The following is a 20,296-nucleotide window of genomic DNA, read 5'->3' on the forward strand; positions in this document are numbered from 1 at the left end:
GCACACACAACATATCTATGTCCCCCATTTCTGAGCCTTCTTAAATAATCTACTATTTTACCAGAACTAGGACTTTCTGCCTTTAATGTAATAGCAAAATAACAATTCAGCATGTTCCCAGAGTGAAAACAAGGATTGTGCGGATATTATATTTACAACCACGTCTTCCCTGTGTTATTCTTTTATCTCTTCCTCTGCTCTGGGTCTTTTATCAGTCAGTCAGCTAAGGTCAGACTCACCTCAATGGCTCAGCACACCAGTCTTGTTTCCATTACATTTGGAAGCAGAAAATCTGAATCTTTACAATGCTGACCTTATTGTTTTACAAGCTATTGATTATGGCTATCAAGTTCCAACAGTTCACTAGGGTCAGTCTCTGGAAAAGAAAAGGCAGAAAGAGAGGCCACATTCCTCTTCCTCTTCCAACTGCACTGACTTCTCCATTAGTTAGATTTTGGTGTAATTAGAATGAATCACTGCAAGACACGGCTGCTATCTATTCCATACCACCGCTCTTGATTCACCTAGATTTTTGGCCATTCATCAGACTGCACATCTGGTATGTAATGAGGAATGTACAGAGTGGAAAGGGGAGGTCAGTGAGAAGTGAATGGGTCCTCTATAGGAATGAATATAGAGTTACTGACACGCAAATAAATGGCATGTATCACAATCCACAACACTTAGGACGTGTAAATCTCATATTTGACATACCCTTTGGCAAGAGATAGACTATATGAATCTTTTTCACATCACTAGAGCAGTTTTATACAAGGATACCCTGTCCTGACATAACTCTCAACCTCAAAGTGCTTTCCTTATCTATCAGGACTGTATTTTTTCACTGTAATTTTTTTCAATGTAGTATACCTTTAATACAATAATCATTAAACCACGGCATTTTTTGCTTCATATGTGATCTTCTCCATGGACTGCTTTCTTTCTAATCCTGTAATTCCTTTAATAGTACTATTATTTACTGAATGGTTACAACGTTCTAGGCATGGTGCTAGGTAATTTACCTAAGTATCTCAATTAAGTCTTAACAATCCTATGAGGTAGAATTATATTATCTAATTCATAGATGAGATGGCTGAGGCAAAATGAGATTGAATACTTTGCTCAGAGCCACACAAACATTAAGTGCCAGAAACCAGAGCTCCAACCCAGGAAATACATCTCTAAGCCTGGGCTTAACCACTGTACCATATTGTCCTCTTTTCATTAAACAAATACATACTTGAATGAACTAGCCAACTATCTACCCACCAAATCTATGCCATGCCAGGAATACAAAGGTAAATCTGTCATTGTCCATTAAATAAATTGCAGAAAAATAGCACAGGCCAAATAATTTCATTACAAGGGCATAATTATAATGAAACAGTTAATATTTATTGCTCGTTACATGCCAGACACTAATTGAAATACTTTACCTACCTTATCTAATACAAACCTAACAACTCACCAAGATAGGCATTATTGTTATCCCCACTTTAGAGATAAGAAAAACAAAACAGAAGAAAATATAGTTGCTTGGTCAAGGACAGCCAGTGATCAATAGAATGAATGTGAGGTACAAAGTAAAGAGAAAAGTGCAACAAGACATATGGATAATGGGCTAGATTTCCTAGAAACAGATGAGAAAAATCAAGGAGAATTTCATGGCAGAGATGGCATTTGATCTAGATCTTGAATTCTTCTTTTTTTAAAAAAAAAAAAAAATTATTTATTTATTTATTTATTTGAGAAAGAGCAAGTATGAGTAGGGGGAGTAGCAGGGGGAGAGGATCTTCTAGCAGACTCCCCACTCAGCATGCATGAAGCCCCACTCTGTGCTCAATCCCAGGACCCATGAGATCATGACCTGAGCCAAATCCACAAGTGAGACACTCAACTGACAGGATTCCTGAGCCACCCAGGCACCCCTAATCTAGACCTTGAATTCTAAGAGTAGGTAAGAGGTCAGCTAAGAGACAGATGTAGAAAAATCCAGGGCACGTACTAAGAAAAGCAAATAACTCCAGAGGGAGCTATAACTGAGAGCAGTAATAAATAAAGGCCATGCTATGCAGATTTTGATACTCAACAGGTCTTTAAATTAATGTTATTAAATGACACAATGGTAAATTGGCCACAGAAGCTAACTTGTAATTCGCCTGTGAAAACTGAGGCAAACATGCCCTTAAAAGACTGTTAAACACACTTCCACATTAGATCTGGATTCCAGTGTGTGTATTAATGACATGTCACTCCACTGTCTTCCGGTTGCTGCGTCTGTCACTGGTATGATCTCAGGCCGAATTTTCTTACCTCAGGGTTTATCAAGCACTGTACCCGTCACGGTCCCAATGAAACAAATAGCACAGTCATGATGGGATGACGTGAGTAGGGTTTGTTTTCACAGAAACTACATGAACTTGTGGGTGGAATATAGATTAAGCACTAGAGATAATGCAGGAACCGGAGACCAGCAGTAATGGAGTCTCTCTCCTCCCCTCACCTTATAGGCATCATGAGAGGGAAAGGTAAAGACCCAAAATGATAGAATCAGCAGAGAAGGCAACCCTGAAGGCAGCAATGACCTTCAGAAGAAGGAAACAGCCAGTCTGAGAAAACCTTGAAGTGAAACAAGAGGATAAATGTCTTATTTTCCTTTAAATCTTGGGGTAGGTGGATGGGATTTCCCACTAACTGAAGCCAACGGGAATACAGAGGGCATGGGTACCATGGAGCTACTCCACATAAGTCAACCAGGTAAAGGAGGGTGACGGGGCACTTGATGGGACAAAAGGAAGATATCTAGTACATGCTCGTACAAATGTGCTCTGCGCATATATAAGGACTGCTAAGTTTTCAGGAATAGTGGTTTGAACAATTATTAAAGTATGAAGAGATACTCCTGATTTATATTGACTCTTTTAGAGCATTACATAGGCTCTCTTGAACTCCATGAATACCTTAACAAATGACATCTTATACTTTCATAGCAAATATATACTTCAGGCACTGAGATAGTCAAGTAATTATGTTGTAACTCTTGACTCAGACAAAAGAAACTCCAAGAAAAATCATTTGATATTTATTTTAATGGCTGAAGAATTTTTGAAATAGGTATAGAATTTTGCATGAAAACTTCCATTTAAGGAAAAGATTAAACAAGATGGGATTGGGAGGGAAACAAACTATAAGAGACTCTTAATCTCACAAAACAAACTGAGGGTTGCTGGGGGAGGGGCAATATGGAGAAGGTGGTGGGGTGATGGCCATTGCAGAGGGTGAGTGCTGGGAAGTGTGGAAGCCTGATGATTCACAGACCTGTACCCTAGGGCAAATAATATATGTTAATTTTTTAAAAAGTCTAATAAAAAAAAAAGAAAACTTCCATTTAGGTCAGTGGTTTGTAAACATGGTTACACTTGAAATTACATGGAGAGATTTGAGAAAGCTGATGTCTAGTACCCACCCCAAAGACTCTGCTCTATCTGGCCTGGGTTCCAGCCTGGGCAACAGAAATTCTAGGTATCCCCAGCAGAGTCTAATTCGTAATAAAGGGTGAGTACCTCTGTCTTCTCCTATGATCTTACTATTACTGTCGCCTCAGTATGACATTTAGTCCTCTTCAAAATCAACCGTAAGTCAATTAACTATATGCTCAACTGAATCACTCGATACACTGAAATTAGTACATGAACCCATTACTTCCTTTTAGTCTCACTCCACGTCAACCTCACCTGCATCAAACAATTATGTTTTACATGAAGAACGTACATTTTATCCTGAATTTGCTAAGGAGACAGATATTTATTTGACAGAGAGAGAGAGAGAGAGAGAGAGAGAAAGAGAGGCAGGCAAAGAGAGAGAAGGAGAAGCAGGCTCCCTGCTAAGCAGGGAGCCTGACATGAGACTCGATCCTAGGACCCTGGAATAATGATCTGAGCCAAAGACAGACACTTAACTGACTGAGCCACCCAGCTGCCCCAGGAGACAGGTTATTGAGGCATTAATGTAAGTATGCTATGGTCGTGATTGTTTGGGCATAAGGAGGAATTACAAAAGTGAAAATATTAAAGGAGGCTGCCAGATGTAAAGAAAAGGGTGTGAGGTTTGGTATCTGAAAACCCTAGGTACTAATTCTGATACTATCTCTTACTACCTCACTAATCAGTGTGTGGCCCATGGACTAGCAAGCAGCACTAGCATTACCTGGGTTCTTATTAGAAATGCAAAAGCTGAATTCAAAGGGATACATGCATCCCTGTGTTTATAGCAGCATTATGTACAATAGGCAACTATGGAAGCACCCCAAGTATCCATCCTAGATGTATGTATGTATGTATGTATGTATGTGTAAATATATAAACAGTGTGGGTGTATCGCATTATGACATCATCTTTATCCATCTATATTCATACACATACACACATACACACACAGGAATATTATTCAGTCATAAAAAAGAATGAAATTTTGCCATTTACAACAACATAGATGGATCCAGAGAGTATAATGCTAAGCAAAATAAGTCAGTCAGAGAAAGACAAATACCATATGATTTCACTCATACGTGGAATTTAAGATACAAAACAAGTGAGCAAAGGAAAAAAAAGAGAGACAAAGCAAGAAACATACTTTTAACTATAGAGAACAAATTGACAGTTCCCAGAGGAGAGGTGGTGGGGGACAAATTAACTAGGGGATTAAGGAGTACACTTGTCCTGATGAGCACTAGGTGATGCATGGGAGTGTTGAATGACCATACTGTACATCATGACTAATGTGACAATGTATGTTATCTACACTAGAATTAAAATTAAAAAATTTTTAAAAGCAATGCAAATTCTGAGATGCCTACCCCAGACTTACTGAATCAGAATCTATATTTTAATAAGACCTCTAAGTGATCTGGAAGCACATGAGAGTTTGAAAAGCACTGAGGTACTAGTGGTCCAGAGAAGAGCTGACACCGCCAGGACTTCTCAAATCTTAGCAATGATTTCTCCTCACAATCTAAAATGGCTGTTGGAGCACCAGCCATCATATCTATGCTCCTGCCAGCAGAAAAAAGTAGTATTGGGGCAGGAGTGGAGGATAAAGATACACTCTCACTTTTAAGGACACTTTTCAGAAGCCACACATATTTGCCGACATCTTATTGGCCGGAACTTAATCACATGGTAACACCTAGCTGCAAGGAATACTTAAAAGCAGTCTTTATTCCAGGCATTCTTATAACATCTAATAGTCAGGAGGGCTTATTACTGATGAAGTACGAAAGAGTGAATATTGAGAAACAGCCAGCCCTTTCTAGGACATGGAGCCTTGGGCATATTACTTACCCTCCCTGAATCTCATGTTCTTCTATGCAAAATATAAATAATAATACTGACATAAGTTATTTCAAAGATAAGATGAACGTAAAATGCCTCACACATAGTAGGGACTCAACAACAAGTAATAGCTTTTATTATGTTAGAAGAAGTGCTTCAGAAGCTCGATTTTCATATAGCATACAATGATGGTTTAAAAAGTAACAAGTAGGGGCACCTGGGTGGCTCAGTGGGTTAAAGCCTCTGCCTTCGGCTCAGGTCATGATCCCAGGGTCCTGAGATGGAGCCCCGCATCGGCTATCTGCTCAGTGGGGAGCCTGCTTCCTCCTCTCTCTCTCTGCCTGCCTCTCTGCCTGCTTGTGATCTGTCAAATTAAAAAAAAAAAAAAATCTTTAAAAAAAAAAAGTAACAAGTAAATGTTACTGAAAATATTAAAATTTATTTCATAATTTTATCTTTTGAAAACAGCTATAAACAAATCCTTGTGGAAGGTTTGCTGACTAGAGTAGCATTTTCCCTTCACTGCAGAATGGCACTCCTACCCCACATACTTTATCATTCCAAAACGAGGCTCTACATTATGAGAAAAAGCAGCACCGCATAGGAGTTAGGAGCTGGCTCTGAAGCCAGACAGTCTGAGTCTGAATTTGACTCCATTACTTTATAGCTGTGCAATTTTGGTCATCGCTTTTTGACTTCTATAAAGCTAAAATAATAATACGCACCTCGCAGGCTTATTATGAGGATTACTTGAGTTAATATGAGTAAAAACACTTAGAAAAGTGCCCTAGCACACAGTACGAATTATATAAGTGTTAGCTATTCTTTTCAGTCACGCAACTTGGGTGAATTATGTGCTAGGAAAAGGCTTTTTTGCCAACAGGACTTTTCTCTTAATAATGCATCAGTTTACCAACGAGGATTTAGTTAACATGCAAAGGTCACTCACATAGCTAATTCTTGGCTTTAGAAAGTATATGAAAAAAATCAATGAATACACAATTAAAAAGAAAAGGAATTAAAGTTTTCATATTTCCATTGCCATCTCTCCTAGGAGCCTTCTTGATAAATACTCACTGATACAGCAATCAATAAAGGGAAAGATTTGGAGATCGCACCTCTCGTGAAATAGGCAGCAAACGGAGAGAAAGTTCAGTTAAATCCTCTAGGATATAAAAGGATAGTTAACTTCTGATCAAATATTTACTTGAATGAGGGTGATTCAAAAAAGATGGCTTGGTTATAACAAGTTGAAGGTTTTCCCTTTGACAGGGGACAAGTTCCTGCCCCATTTGCATGCATGTGGTTTACATTGTTCTTACCTAATGAGATATACAATACCTCCTAAACATTGACACATTAGAGGCATGCTTCACTCAGCATGAAGGTTTGAGACATCAAGGATACCTTGAGCATCCTCGGATTCCAACAACTTGTCAGACAAATTAGCACCTTCTCAACCAAGGGTAAAATTGAGTTTCACATTTCTCCCCAGCGAAGGGTGGGTGGAGAATGAAGAAGAAAATCACTCTGGTTTAATACTTCCTTTGCTAAGACAAATACAGAGAGCCTTATCATCTCTGTACGGCTCTCCCTGACCTCCTGATTTTTAATTCATTCGTTTTAAATGATCCTTGACAGCTGAGATCCTTTTGTCAACTCTGATGTGCTTTCCGCAGAAGACAGACACTCTACTCTGGCCTTTATTTGTCAAGCCTATTTCTGTTTGTATGCATTTAACATGCTAATCTTAAAGAAATGTAAATTGTGTTACTTTGTGATAAAAAAATACATAAGACATCATAAATGAGATCACACTTTAAATGTCATACATGGTCAATTTTTTTAAATTTTTTAAATTTTTTAATTTTTTAAAAAATTTATAGGCATTTAAAAAATTCCGTGGAGTCCAGTTTGTGAGTTAACCACTTAAGGAAGTAAGAGGATCCCACTAACAGCTTTAAAATGCCTCCATGGAAGGAAAATAATGCCTTTGTAATTCTATACAGAATATATCATGTTCATTCTTTTTTTTTTTTTCACAATAGCTTTTCATATTGTAAAGTAGAATGACATACATGAAAAATGCCTTGGAAAGTATTTTGTTCATTATTGTTATTATAGTGAAGCCATAGCCTTCTAGAGAGTAATCTAATTGGACCCCTAAGCTTCAAAAACACTTGAGAAAATTACCCAACACCCAAAAAAGAATCCCTTTTTTTGGTGACTAACCAAACCTACACACCTAGCAATAGATGGACGTTGAAAAACAAAGCTTATGTGAATAGGGAAGAAGTTACTGAGGGAGGGAGGATGTTCTTTGAGCAGCGGATGGGCCCGCTCGCTCTGGGGGAAGAAGGATAAGCTGTTACCGACAGCTAGTACCTACCCTTATGAAAGCACTTTTTTCAGTGGAACTTAAAGCAGGTGGGAGAATGAACAAAATGCAGAAGAAGAATCAGAGAATTAGAGAACTGAAAGAAATCTGAGAAATCATCTCCTCTAATCTCGTTTTTTTTTTATTTGTTTTGTTTTGTTTTTTCAGAAAATAGGAATCTAGAGGTATTGACTAACATTCCCTTAGTCACATCGTTACCCTGACTCCCAGACAATGTTTTTGCCTTTTCCAGCAAGGCTTCTTGGATCGGCAGTAACAGTGACCATAGCAGTAGCTGCAACAAAGGCACCATATGAACATCAGGGGTAGGGCCGATCACAGATACTGTGGCTGAGAAGACAGTCAGCAATAGAGGACCAGAGTGTGTGACAGCTCTGCAGAGGGAGGCTCCTCGGGGAGGAAGCAGGATGGAGGGACTCAGTTCCCAGCAGCCTTGGGACCATCCAAGAGCCACTTTAAGGACATAGATCACTTAAGAAGACAGCTCCTCCATGGCCTGGGAAGCTGAATCCATCTCTGCTAACATTTTCACCATCTCCCTGCCCTCCCACTGAGTTCCTTCATTGATTTAACCTATAAACCCAGGTGTTATTCAGAAAATAAAATATGAAGAGAGATTACCTGAAAAATTTGATTTATCACACAGACACTGGAAACAATTAGTTTTATTATACCCTTAAAAAGGAATTTTAAACATGGGGTAAAAAGATTATAACATTCTTTTTACTGGCAATTCAGATGAAACTAACATTTGCTGGATATCTATTTTGTGCCATGAACTATGCTTTAGGCTTTCATCTAGAATATTTTATTTCCTCTTCACAATAACACTGCAAGTCAGAGTCTTATTACGACCCAGCTGGGGAAACTAAGATTCAGAGATGCTGCAAAATACATCCAAAGTCACACTAAGCTGAGTTACTAACCTGGGATTTTTTTCCCCCATGTCTTCTGACCTTCAGTTCTGAGCGTCTCCACAATGTCATACTAATGAGGAGGAACATCTAAAACAAAGTATATTAGCTATGGAGGAAGATAGTCCTCGACCCAAATCTCAGTTTGAAACTCACTAACCATGAAATCACAAATAAGTGACATAACCCCTCTATGCTTCTTTATCTTTTTTATAAAAGAGAGAAACTAAAATCTGTCTTGAAAAGCTGTTGGAAGGATTGCATGACTCTAATTATAGAACTCAAACCAATTCATCTTACAAAAATAGGTGACGTGTGTACATTTCTGTCCATTTTTTTACTGCACTAAAAAAACCCAGGCACTCAAAGAAGTATTTGGCATATAGTATGTGCTCAATAAATTTTTGTGAAATAAATAAAAATGAAATCACCTGGCATACAGTAGAAGTTCAAAAAATGACAACTATTACCAAAGAATGGAGAAAATCTGTTCTGATATCATTTTTACAAGATTACCATCTCCTTATAATAACTAATTAAGAGATTTTAAAAATAAGCTCTTCCCTAGCAAAAAGTCTTCAAGTGGTAATAAATTCTCGGTCTTCGATGCCCACTAAAAGATGGAACCAGGAAGAAGAATCTGTCCAGTTTGACAGTGAGGTGACAACATGGTTGCTATTTTGTCAGTTATTCTGGATAACATATGCTAATAAGGGAAGAAAGACAGCAAAAGAGAAGACGATTTCTAGATGTTGGAAGAAACAACAGGGAGAAAGTATGTTAAGCAGTCAACTCGCAATCCATTTAACTAATCATTTACATTAGTGATGTAATACTCATCATTCAATCATTCATTCATCAACAGTATTTATTTACTTTTTCTCTTCCAGTTCAGGCCCCTTTAGGAGCCATGGGCTTCAGTGCAAAAATGGCCAAATCCAAGAACCACACCATGCACAACCAATCCCAAAAATGGCACGGAGATGGTGTCAAGAAATCCCAATCACAAAGATATAAGTCTTTTAAGGGGGTGCAGCTCAAGTTCCTGAGAAACTTCCAAACTGTCAAGAAGCACAAGAAGGGCTTAAAGAAGATGCAGGCCAACAATGCCAAAGCCATGAGTACATATGTCCAGTCTATCAAGGCCCTGCTAAAGTTCTAGGAGGTCAAGCCCAAGATCCCAATGGGCATCAGTCACTAACTCCATCAACTTGTCTACAATGTCCAGTCCAAGCTCAGAAAATGTGCTCATACCCACATCGCCAAGGGTGTCAGGCTCTGCCAGCCAAAGGCCAAGGCCAAGGCTCAAACCAAGGCCCAGGCTGACGCTGCAGCTCCAGCTCCACTTCCAGCTCCAGCTCCCAAAGGAACCCATGATGCCTCCAGAGTGAAGGCCTATACAGTCTGCCATTGTGAGAATGGAAGGACTCGTGTGAGCCTGAGGACTGTTGTCTTTCTGTGTTATTTGTACATTTAAGCATGAGGCAGGAAAAAAATTAATCTAAATGAACTCTACTTTTCTTGATATTGTTAGAATCCAAGAGTACCATATAAAAAGTACAGCCTCCCTTTTTCAAGTATCCAGCAATCCAGTGAGTCAAGTAAGGGCCCCAAAACATGTCAGCCAGCCTGAAGGAAGCAAGAAAGGCATTCCACAGAAAGTAGCATTACGCTGAATTTGGAAAGGTGAGTAGCTTTTCAGGGGAATAAACCATGGGGTTTCATGCTAGCAAAGAAACAGAATCTTGAGAGAATTCAGTCTATGCATGTAATAAATAAAGTCTAGTATCTACCGACCTACTGGACAGAGATGAGTTTAACCAGTTAAACAAGGTCTACACACAAACAGCTGTGTGCTGTGCAACTGAAAGTTTAGATTTTACTCTGTGGGGATTTGAACACTTGACAAAAGTGACTGCACTATAATTCATATTAAAGTCTTAGCACTTCCCTAAGACATAGTAAGCAATAAGTAAATGGTGGGAATTAGGATTTTTGGCTCCTTTTTTCCTTGACTTCTTTATTTCATCAGCCACTTAGTGGCAGTAAGTTTTCTTAGATTAGTCTTCTTTTCCTTTCATGGTCATCTTCTTCCCTTCTAAGGCATTATCCTCTTGTCTGAATTATTTTGATAGTTGTCTCTTAACCAGTTTCCATTCCTCAATCCACTCAAATTCATACTAATATTTCTACCAGATTGATCTTCCAAATCATCACGCTTTTTAGGTCATTTCTTAGGGTGGGATTTGGCAGGGTACCTTAACATTAAATAGTATCATTTTTCAGTTAATCATTCTAAAATTTCACTCTGTAACAGATGATAATTGCTGTCCTATTTCTGTTTTGGTGCTGTTTGTTGTTTGTTTGCTGTTTTCAAAATACCTTCGATATTTACTCAGACCCTCCTCCTGTCCCCAAGCACTGTCTACACTTGAAGGCTCAGGTCAAGTTCACTATTCCAAGCCGCACTGGCCTCCATTTGCTATATTCCTATAATAATAATACACAGTGATGGTTAATTGTATGTGTTAACTTGACTGGGCCACAGGATATCTACACCTTTGGTCAAACATTATTCTGGGTCTATCCGTAAAAGTGTGTTTCTGGATAAGATTAACATTTGAATCAAAGGACTGAGTAAAGTAGCTTTCCCTCCCTAACATGAGTGGGCCTCAACCAACTTACTGAACATCTAAATAGAACAAAAGACTCCAAAAGAGGAAACTCTTCCTCTATGACGACTTAAGCTGGGACACTGTGGGGGTTTTTTGGTCTTCAGACTCTGAAACATAGGCTCTTCTTGGGTCTTAAGCCTACCAGCTTTTGGACTGGAACTTACATCACCTGCTCTCCTGGTTAAAAATGGTTAAAAAGCTTTTTGGATAAACTTGGCTACTTTTGGCTAAAGATGGAAATCACCTAATGATATTAGAACTCAGGTCAAAAATGGATTAAAAATAAGAGACAATTCTAATCTGGCTTCTGATCCAGATGACCATGGGAAGTGCTGGCCTGGCAAAATACTTCTAAGACTGTAATAACACTTCCCATTTAAAATGGGTGAGAAGTAAACGTGCTTGGGAAATTTTTGATTTTTTTTTTTTACTTTCCATTCTACCTAGAATAAATACATCAGAGCAGTTATTTGAATTCATAATCAGCAGGCTTGGACATTTTTACTGAGCTAGTCTTACAATTATGACATCATTATTCTAAAGGTTCCTAATGGCTTTAAAAAAAAAAAAGTGTGGGTGTTACATTATCCAGCAACTACATGTGAGCAACTACATCTCAGACTGGATGCTGGACCTGAGACAGTCAGCAAGTCCGAATAAAATCTGAAGATGACTAAATAGAATGAAATCAATGTGAATTATATGATTTGGAGAAGACAGGTGAAAGACATACGGGAATTCTTTGTACCATTTTTGCCACATTCTTCCAAGTCTAAAATTATATCGAAATAAAAAATTAAACATTTTAAAATTATTTCAAAATAAAAAATTAAACATTTTAAATCAGAAAGTCTTATTTTAATTCATCTCCTCAGGTACTCCACAACTTAGACCACTCTCTCCAGAGCTAGGATCACAGCTGAATAAATTCATTATCACCACAATTTATTTTCCTTAATTTACTGTTTCCCACTTGCTGAGGCTGAAGTATTCATTTTTTAGTTCATTTCCAAGCCCGTGGAAGGGAAAAGGAAGCTGTTTAAAGTGGGATGTGACTGTGAAGTCACAACAGTCCCAGGGCTCTGACTGGTTGCCCAGGATGTGCTACAATCAGGAAGCAGAGGGACCCGCTCTTGTCTAGTGTTTGCACAGCCTAAGCAACTGCAAACAAAGCAAAACTAAACAGAAAGACACAGTGGTATGACATTTCCCAAGGCACCTCAAAATGTCATTCTTAAGCAGAAAGCAAACAAGGCAAGTTATAACAAAAAGATACAAATAGTTTCTTGGTCTATTGCCCCCCTTTAGGCACCAGCACTATTTGGCTCTGCCTTTTCTGACTAGAAACCCATACCAAAAACCAGGATGATCATCTACTCTTGGTTTCAGGTAACACAGATTCAAAATCTCATGCCATTATGTCAGTTATATTCTATAAACCAGCAATCAAACAGCTAGAATGTTTGTGCATCATTTACAGCAAAGGTTTTCTTTCCTTCTTTCTTTTTTTGGGAGGGGAGGGGGAATATTTCTAGAGGAAAATAAATTAGTGACCAGTGGTGGTATGAAAGAAGTACTTCAGGGGTGCTTGGGTGGCTCAGTCAGTTAAGCATCTGACTCTTGATTTCGGCTCAGGTCATGATCTCAGGGCTGTGGGATGGAGCCCCATGGCTGGGTTATGCTCTCAGCAGGGAGTCTCTGGAGACTCTCTCCCCCTCCTTTTCCCTCCGCCCCCCCCCCACTCTCTCTCTCTCTCTCTCTCTCTCTCTCTCTCTCTATATATATATATATATATATATATATATATATATATATATATACCACAATGAATAAATAAATCTTAAAGAAGAAAAAAAGAAATACTTGAGTTCTCCCCTGGCCCCCACAAGCAAATCATAAAACAAGGGTTTTGTCTTTGATAATCAGTCTTACCTTTTCTGTTCTAGTCCCCTCACTTCAGGAGACCTGCACTTGTTGGTTCCCAGAGAGCCCTGCTTCTATCAAAACCAGAAAGGATCTGATACTTATATTTACCTTCCTGCCCACATCCCCTTAACTCTTCCAAATGGGTTAAGACTTCTAATTTTGTGGAAGGAAAAGCTTCGTGCTCTTTTAAAAGGATCTGGGACATGGATAGGGAGTGGCAGGAGAGACTAGTTCTTCTGAGAAGCAAGGCGTTCTTTCCTGACTCCAAAAAACAAAGCATATGTACTTTGCTTCTTCTAGAAAACCACATAAGCTGAATCCTAAAGTAAGTCTCCCTAAACCCTTTCCTAGAACAAACCTCAACTCCTTGTTCCCATTTCATTGTCAGGCCCCACCTTCTCCAGCTCCCCTGTTTCGTGTTCATTCTCCCCTCTTCTGGTTCCATCCCTGACTGGGGCCTGTCTTCTTCTCCTTCTTTGGAGCCTTTATGCCATAACTTCCCACCTGAATTACTTCACACCTCACCACACCACTTTCTTCTGCTTCAAATGCTCCAGCATCCTGAAAAATCTATAGATTAAGGTGGGAGAGGGGCGCTGGGATGACGCAGTCATTGAAGTGACCAGCTCTTGATTTTGGCTCAGGTCTTGATTTCAGGGTCCTGGGATTGAGCCCCACATAGGGCTTCAAGCTCAGCAGGGAGTTTGCTTAAGACTCTCTCTCCCTCTCCTTCTGCCCCTCCCCTATGTGCTTGCTCTCTCTCTCTCTCTCTCTCTCTTTCTCTCAAGTAAGTAAATAAATCTTAAAAAATAAAAAGATTAAGGTAGGACAGGAGAACAGGGGAGCATGAGATCTGCTCAAAAAACTTCTCATTTGGAACAGAGGATCTCAAGAGGAAATTTGTAAGACAGAATTTTAATTCTAAAATAAAAAAAAAATTCACATCTTAAATTGAAAAAAAGGGGGGGGAGGGTGTTGAGGTAAAGTAACCACTGTAATGAACAAGTTAATATGAGTATTTTACCAAAATAAAATACATTTGAGTATACCTGAGTGGTAGTAATGGTAAAAGTGAGGATGAAACAAAAAAAGATACTTGGTGAATTTTGTTGATTATGAAGAGAATGTTACTCAGTTAAAAATTCATGTAAAACTAGGGGCGCCTGGGTGGCTCAGTGGGTTGAGCCACTGCCTTTGGCTTAGGTCATGATCTCAAGGTCCTGGGATCGAGCCCCGCATCGGGCTCTCTGCTCAGCGGGGAGCCTGCTTCTCCCTCTCTCTCTCTGCCTGCCTCTCTGCCTACTTGTGATCTCTGTCTGTCAAATGAATAAATAAAATCTTTAAAAAAAAATTTTTTAAAAAATTCATGTAAAACTATTATAATTTTATTGTTAGATTTTAGAAGAATTATAGAAATTCTCATTCAATGTCCCCTCCAAAGGGGGGGGAAATATTGTATTCTAATTAAACTATATTCTAATTAAAATTATATTCTAATTAAATTCCAAACTCAAGAGAAGAGTGTGAATATTTACTACCTGTGTGTTCTCAGGCAAAAGGGTTATCTTCTCTGGGCCTGATAGAAGGCTAAGGTTATCTGAATACAGCCAGTCTCTCAGATTCTTTGTGAAAGCACAAAGCTTTCAATCTATGCTTATTTATAAGGTAATACCAAGTTGTTTATAAATTTTGTTAAATATGTTAGACAATATAAATTTTATTTCAACATAAGAACAAACTCTTCAGTTTATGGCTCATTACTTTTTATTACTTTGAGTATCATTCTCCGCTCTTGTAGCAAAATTCACAATTAAAACAAAGAAATCCTAAATTGTGGGTATGCTGTCTTATGGACACATGTTAATGACATTGTGTCTGTGACAAGTTCATATTTCTGGTCAGACTAAGAGACTCTAGGAGTCCCCTCTTATGAGTTTGTGAGTTTCACCCCAGCACTCTGAAACCAGTGTTGGGTCTTTTCTATCCCCGCTCTGCCAAGGCCTTCAAATGAGGGGCCACCAATCACCCCCCCCCCAAAAAAAAGCCCCACTCAGCTATAGGATTATGTATCCTTCACTGAAGAATACTCGGGCAGATGAAGAGAAAGAAATACAAACAAATTCCATGTGCATGGTATGTACCTTCACTTCCACTGGATACTGATTATGATTGACTTACAGCAATACTCTCTCCAATTCTAACTGAGGAAGGCTACTTAAATATGACATTTTTAAAGCTTTTGAAGGAGCTAATTAATTCATTTGTTGGCTAAATACAAATAAAGTCCATTTTTATTTTCTTAGCCTCAGGCCTAGACTCTCAGAAGGCTGTTAGGCCTGCATAATGACTTCATCTGAATTTCATTTTATTTTCAGGCTACTTTGGAACAATTACATGACCGATTAGAATTAGTCATCTCTAAGGAATCACAGACCACGTTCCCATCCGTAAATAGGTACCCCTGCCTGTCCTAATTTCTTCTGGGTCACCACCCATACGAAGGAGTTGAGAATTTCGCATTTATGGGTTGATGACATTATTGGCATTTTGGATCTTTTTGTGGATCTATTCCTGGTACATTAATATAAATTATTGTACAACCAAAGTGTAGGAAATTTAGTGCATTCATAAATTTAAAATTAAATTGAGTCTATAAAGAAAAATAAAGCTTGATTTGACTCACATCATTTAGAAATAGCCTAATATCCCAGCTGCTTCCTGATGATCCTCCTTTTGCCTAATCTAGCCTGAGTTAACTCCAATTAGGAAGTAACAACTAGTGGCCTTTCACACTAGTCCTTGTTAATGAACAACTCACTCCAGATACACTGGAAAACTCAAAGAAGTCATGTTATTTGGTCAGTAAGTCCCCTTTGTCAATGAATAATACTATGAGCCTCCCAGACAACAGAACAAAACAGCTTAGATATTAACCTAGCATTTGCCTGACTCAGCATAATCAGTGTAGTTTTTGAAAGGGGGAAATTGCTTTTACAGGCTCTCTTGTATTGAGAAAATCAGTCTTAGGGATTTCCTTCACTCTATCCTAAGCCAATCCTTCTCTCTTATTTTCCTTTTTCTTCATTGCCTTTCTTTCAGTTCATCCACTATCCGGCCCTACCTCCATTAATTGCGAGGCACTAAATTGGTAGAGAACAATGAATTTACTCTGTAGGCCAGCAAACTGGAAACTAATTTCATTCATTAGGTAAAAGCACTACCTTTCCCCCTTCAATAAAATTTTGCCATGATTTTTTATGATTCCACTCTGCATTTCTTAAAAATGTCTGTTTAAACCCTGTGAGTTCTACGAATGAAAAAATTTAACCATTGTTTAAAATTACAACTAAAAAGTCTAGCAGTCCAGTTGCAAATCACCCAGAGAGCTCAATGTTTTACTGGAACATGAGAGGGGGACTTGTATAATTTGTTCGCATGAGGCAATGGTTTATAGCACAGGATGCAAATAGGAAATTTCATCCTCTGCTTCTGGATGATCACTCTGAAACTGGAATCCATTCATTCAAGCACCTTAAAATGATAAACACTATTTCCATCTATGTATCTTAGACATGGAGAGTAGGAGCAGATGTGTTCCCAGTTGTGGCTCTAATTCAAAAAAATTGTGACCTTTCTGGGGCAGATACCTAAATCACTTAACTCATGAAGGGGCAACTAACTGACCAAGACAAAGGAGTCAAAGAAGGCTTCCCTGAGGAAAATATTCTTAATCTGAAGAATGAGTAGAGATTAAAAGTGAACAATGAGTTCACAATAGCCAAACTATGGAAAGAACTTAGATGTCCATCAACAGATGAATGGATAAAGAAGATGTGGTATATGTATACAATGGAATACTATGCCCCCATCAAAAGAAATGAAATCTTGCCTTTTGGGACGACGTGGATGGAGCTAGAGGGTATTATGCTGAGCGAAATAAGTCGATCAGAGAAGGACAATTATCATATGATCTCCCTGATATGAGGAAGTTGAGAAGCAACATGGGAGGCTTGGGGGTAGGAAAAGAATAAATGAAACAAGATGGGATCGGGAGGGAGAAAAACCATAAGAGACTCTTAATCTCACAAAACAAACTGAGGGTTGCCAGGAGGAAGGAGGTAAGGAGAGGGTGGTGGGGTTATGGACATTGGGGAAGGTATGTGCTATGGTGAGTCCTATGAAGTGTGTAAACCTGGTGATTCACAGACCTGTACCCCTGGGGCTAATAATACATTATATGTCAATAAAAAAAATTAAAAAATTTTTAAAAAGTGAACAATGACAAAGGAAAGGTGGGGATTTCAAACACAGGGAGCAATGTGAGCAGGGACATAGCACATTTTTGGAGTCTGAGTCCAGATCACAAAGAACAAAAGGGGAAGTTGCAAGAAGACACTGGAGATGTAAGTGAGGGCCAAGGCATGAAGGTTTTGTGAGCCAGCCACTGCTTGGGAGAAACAACACACTCAATTTCATGTATTTTCTCCCCTTTGTTTCATGCCCCTTAGACCTAGGAATCCAGCCATGAAGTCCTTTTCTTCATATCTAATTAGAAATTCCACACAAAGCCACACTGGTATTTGCCTTAGGTACCAAAAAGTGGCAGCTGAGCTAAAAGGTGCTGCATATCTGCATCCAGAGAAGCTGCTGGATGTCACCAACTACCTCTAAGTCTTTGACTCCCACCAAAAGAGGAGAGTTAGATGCCAGTTAATGGACGATAAGATATCTAAGACATTAGCCTACATTCTTTTTTTCCTAACATATTCCCTTTTACTTTCAAGCAGTTGGGGGTTCCATGATCTTTGCTACAGAGAAGGGATATAACAGGCAGAAGAAAAAAACAAAATCTGGAAAGAGATATGCTTTCTAAAAGCACATACCTTTAGAGAAACTAAAGAACTAGGGTTTGGCTATTTGATTTTAAATAAATTAATGTAAATAAGATTTAAAATTCTATTGCTCAGTCACACCAGCCACATTTCAAGTGTTCGTGTGACTGTCACACAAGCTGTATTGAACATTGCTAGACTAGAGCAGAGGCAACATATTCATGAGAAGCAGAGGGACAAGACAGAGTATATCCTCTAAGAAACTATCAGCTTCTATCTTTGAAATAGGAGAAAAAAAGACATTTATGCTCTCTCTTCCCTTAGTAATCACCCGAAAACAACAACAAAAATAAGAAATTAAAATGTAAATGCCATCACTGGTGAAATGATGAGATGCTGTAACCCCAAACCACAATGTATAAAGAAAGTCAGCAAGGATCTAAGAGACATGTGGAAAGATACCAGGAAGACATCTGTGGCTGCAGATTTTGGAAAAGCCTACAGAGCACAGTTGTCAAAGCAAGTAATCAAGGCTGAAGAGTGACTCCAACAAGCCCTTTCCTGAATGAGAATCTGGGGGGACTTGTGGAAGGAACTTCCTAGAATCACATCTGGCAAAGTGGAAAAGCAAAAATCCGGAGCTGAACAAGGACTGTTCAGATGCTTGGTCACTGCTGAAGGCCATGTGCCAGGAAGTAAGCTATGAAGAGAGGGGCTCTGGACAGCGAGCAAGCATGTAACTGCACATCTCCTTCAACGAGGGAAAAATAAGTTTAAAAGAACTCACTCAACTGCATAAACTTGTGCCATAAGGAAACTTCCTAAGAACCCAGGTCCTGCTAGCCAGGAAACTGCCCTGGACTTGTTCTCCACAAACTTGCAAAGAGCTGGTCCAGAAAGAATTCATCTCACTTAAAGATTAATCATCATGATAACTATAATAATAAACAAGCACAGGATCTGTAAACAGGTAATATAAAAAGAAGAAAAAGAACACAGGGGGGTGGGGAGGGAAGGAGGAAGAGGAGGAAGAGAAAGAGCAGGAAAAACAAATAGTTGAAAAAAAATTCACCAAAAAACATTGTCATATTACACATGAAAACTGATACCCAATGTATTTCTAGAAACCAAATAATATCTAATCATAATAATAATTCTTGGGGTGCCTGGGTGGCATAGTCAGTCAGGCATCGGACTCTTGGTTTTGGCTTGGGTCACGATCTCGGGGTCATGAGATTGAAGCCCATGTCAGACTCCAGGATCAGCGTGAAGCCTGCTTCGGATTCTCTCCCCCTCTCCCTCTGCCTCTCCCATTCATGCACACTCCCTCTCCCTCTCTCTGTCTCTCTCAAATAAGTAAATAAACTTTTAAAAAGTAATAATAATAATAATTCTTTAAAACAAGAGCTAAAGTATGGATCAGAGAAGACAGTGGAAGGAAACAAAAGATGAGCCATCGGAGTTAAGGAAATATTGGAAGGAAAACCCCATCAAGTAAATGAAAGCCATGATGGAAACACAACAGAACATGCAACTGCATAAAACTTGGGAAACTAGAAAGAAATTTCTTTAAAAGTGAGCAAAATAAAATAAAATGAACAATGAAGAATAAGATAAATAGAAAGGAAAAAATACATAATTCAAGGAAATGTTTCTATACACAGGAAAACCATTATTGAGAAACAGCAGTATTTCATGAACAAAAAAGGAGGGTATTAAGTGACTTTCAAAGTATGCACAGTGCACAGATACTGTTGTCACCCCTCTCATGTTCCTTGGGTCTTTCAGTGTCTTCTCATGGACCTCACCAGTACCAATAATATGTCCATGCCTGAGGCGGTCCCTCTAACTACAGAAGACTTCTCTGCCCATGTATGAGGTGGGCCAGAAGGGACAGAGGATTAACAGTAATTATTAATCATTTTATTGTACTGATTAATATTTACATCTTAATTAAAGTGAAAGGTAATGACTATAAACTTGAGTAGCCAGCTCAAGCCAGCTATGCCTGGAAAGGGCACTATTAACATGAGTAAGGTCCCAGGAGAGGCTCAATGGAAAAGCTCTATGGCGCAGCCTGTATTTAATTCCCCCGAGAGTTTACAAGAACCTTCCTGGGGAACTGTGTGGACAGGGCTGTAATATCTGGCCAAAAAAGGACTTCAGCACCATCAGGGCCTCTGGCAAAGATGTAGCACGGGCCAAGTACTGGACATCCCAC

General features: G+C 38.9%; 1 pseudogene; it reads left to right on the plus strand.

The window, feature by feature from the left end:
- The first annotated feature begins 5,515 nt into the window (after window positions 1-5,515).
- LOC111150950 lies at window positions 5,516-17,914 on the plus strand (annotated as a pseudogene).
- Window positions 17,915-20,296: the final 2,382 nt, after the last annotated feature.

Source organism: Enhydra lutris, unplaced genomic scaffold, assembly GCF_002288905.1.
Source record: "Enhydra lutris kenyoni isolate GAN:26980312 unplaced genomic scaffold, ASM228890v2 scaffoldscaffold25, whole genome shotgun sequence".
Classification (NCBI taxonomy): Eukaryota; Metazoa; Chordata; class Mammalia; order Carnivora; family Mustelidae; genus Enhydra; species Enhydra lutris.